Raw genomic sequence first — 2,837 nt, forward strand, 5'->3', positions numbered from 1 at the left:
CGAATAATACAAAGCCTTTTGAGCTACGATTGAAAGCGTAGAAAAAAAGATATCCACTGAACTGTAATTTGTGGTAATTCGTACGCATAACCAAAATACGGAATGGTAAAACCAGCAAAAATTGCGTCTAGCAATAAGTGCTGGATTTTGCAACAGATGGCACTTCAATAAATTAGATAAGGACAATGTACGTGTTTGACTGAGACAGAAGATATTATAAGAAGTTCATTTAAAGGTATGTACCATTGAAATTGAACAGACCATTTTATCGACTTCGTGCAAATTTTTCAGACCTTCCGGCATCGCCTTAAGAACAAGTTAAGCCATTTGCTCCTAGAACCATATCATTCCATTTCAAAATGTGTTACTCTGAAAATGCTATGAAAATGCTGTGGAAATTGTTGCTAAGTTGCCTTAAACGAATAAAATTTTTTCAAAAGCAAAAGTTTTCCATCGATAGAATTAATATAATCAATACAATCATTTTGCTGACAACAGAATGAGCAACAGTTGTTCTCAGTCAGTTTGCTCTGAATATTGACAAAATAAAATGTCTCAAAAATGCTCACGTTGCTGAATACATATCAGTGAATATTCCATTTTTAATATTATCATAGCAACTACAGGAAAATTCGAAAGCATGATTGTCTATCAAGGTTATTATTATAACTCGTTATTATAATTAATTAACTTATAATTTGTATAATTTAATTTCATAATTTATAATTTATTAGTATAATTTAACGGAGTTACTATTAAGGAAAAGATTGACGTTTAATTAAGTCACTCAACTTTCTATATTATTTATTTTTAATCTTTTATATAATCTTTTTTATAACATTTTTTTATATGCGCAAATAAATACGCATAAATATTATACATGCATATAAATAGAAAATTATTTTATTGAAGAAAAGTAAGTAGTAATATACAATTTAATTTCGTTTTCAAATATATATTTATAATTTATAAGTAATATTGTGATTAAATTTAATAAAATCTCTTCATTATTTTAATAAATATAACTAAAAAAATATATTTAAAATTTACGTAGAAATATTATTAGCCAAACCTTATAGCCTTGACTGTTGAAGACGTTTCTTTATTTAATTATATTATTCACTTATTAGCGGTCTAATTTACTTGATTATTGCTTATTATATGTATAATTTAATAATAAACAACAAGAAAATAATTTACTATAAGAAAGAAATAAAAAATAGAAAATACATCTTTCTTTTTTGGCTGCATATACTTTCTAAGAAAAATGATTTTTGAATAAAGACATTGGGTAGGTCTGTTTCAATATACCTGTCAAGATTGATTTTGTCAGTAAAATAATAACGTAAATATTATATACGACATTTAAATTTGTTTACATAACACAATGTACTTATTATGAAATTACTTTCTTCGTTAGTATTTGATGATCTTTTGAGACGGTAAGCTCGGAATTTGCCGAATGTATACTGGTGGGCACTTGTTTCAACAATAACAATTCATGGTGACATGTTAATTGCAGTTAATTGTAACAAAACAAGTAAGTTTCAATCTACAGAATGATAATCATCAGAAAGAAGATTTATCAGTTTTTAACCATCATTACTATAAATCTGATACTTGACTTTTTTAGAGAATACAGTAAAATTGCGATATATTAACTATTATTATTAACAATGTGTATATTGAAGAAGAAATTGATATGGTAAGTTTTAATTCGAATATTATGTACAAAATATATGGGAAATCATGGTACCAAAAAGAAAATAATTTAATTTATCATACGAAAACAAATTAAAATGAAACTTTTTTTTGTTTGAGATTTTGTTTTCAACAAAATTAAATTTGAATATTTTGTCGGGTAAGCATGCATTTGACTAACAATAAGTAATATTTGATTCAACAAATCTTATTAAACTTGACTATTTGTGTCCCTGTTTGTAAACATGTGTTAAATTTTCGAAAAATTGAATATTTGAAATACTTTACATCCGTTTTTTAAATTGCTGAGACTATTGTGTGCAATTACGTTTACCATCATTACACTAATTTTTTTGCTGAATATCATCTTGCAAAGAAAAGTAACAAATCTTTTCGTTTGCTCATTCATTATATCGAACGAAAGAAAATATTTGTCACAATATTATTACATTCGTTCTGTAATTGACTTCTTGCTCTCTATCCTTAATATTCCTATAGATCTTTCTAAAACGAAACATAATGAAAATTTAAAATCATCTACCGGAGATTTTTCTTTTTACTGTAGCGCTGAAGATTTTTACTCAAAATTCGGAGAAGTGACAAACAATAATATAGCGAAAATGAGAATATTTTTAACATTCTTTAATGAAACTACAAATTATTAATCGAGTATAAAGCTGCTATACGTTGTGATGTTTTACAAACGTAAACAGAGATAATTAATGGAATCTATTCAGGCAAATATTATTAAGCAAGTGCATATTAAAATTTTAATTTTTTTAAATCAAATTTCTATATGAAACATTTAATTGTGCACTTTTGATTTATCTTTGTGTTAGAAATCGTACCTCTTTTAGTTTTTTAATATATTTTTAAATATATTTTTAATATATTCGATTTAGTATATTTAGTATTTTTAATATATTTGATATACCGATTTTTAATATATTCTACAAGATGTCCAGTGATAATCGTATCATCTTTTGTGAGCAACTAAAGCGTATTAACCCTTACTTGCCACACTTCTGTGGCGTGACGTGCTTGACACACTGGGGTAGATATAGTACATATATGTACAATTTTTCTCAGGGTTACATACTTCAAATTAACAAAAAGTGGGCCTGGGGTGTGTTACA

This window comes from Wasmannia auropunctata, unplaced genomic scaffold (assembly GCF_000956235.1).
Source record: "Wasmannia auropunctata unplaced genomic scaffold, wasmannia.A_1.0 LD335455.1, whole genome shotgun sequence".
NCBI classification, from domain to species: Eukaryota; Metazoa; Arthropoda; class Insecta; order Hymenoptera; family Formicidae; genus Wasmannia; species Wasmannia auropunctata.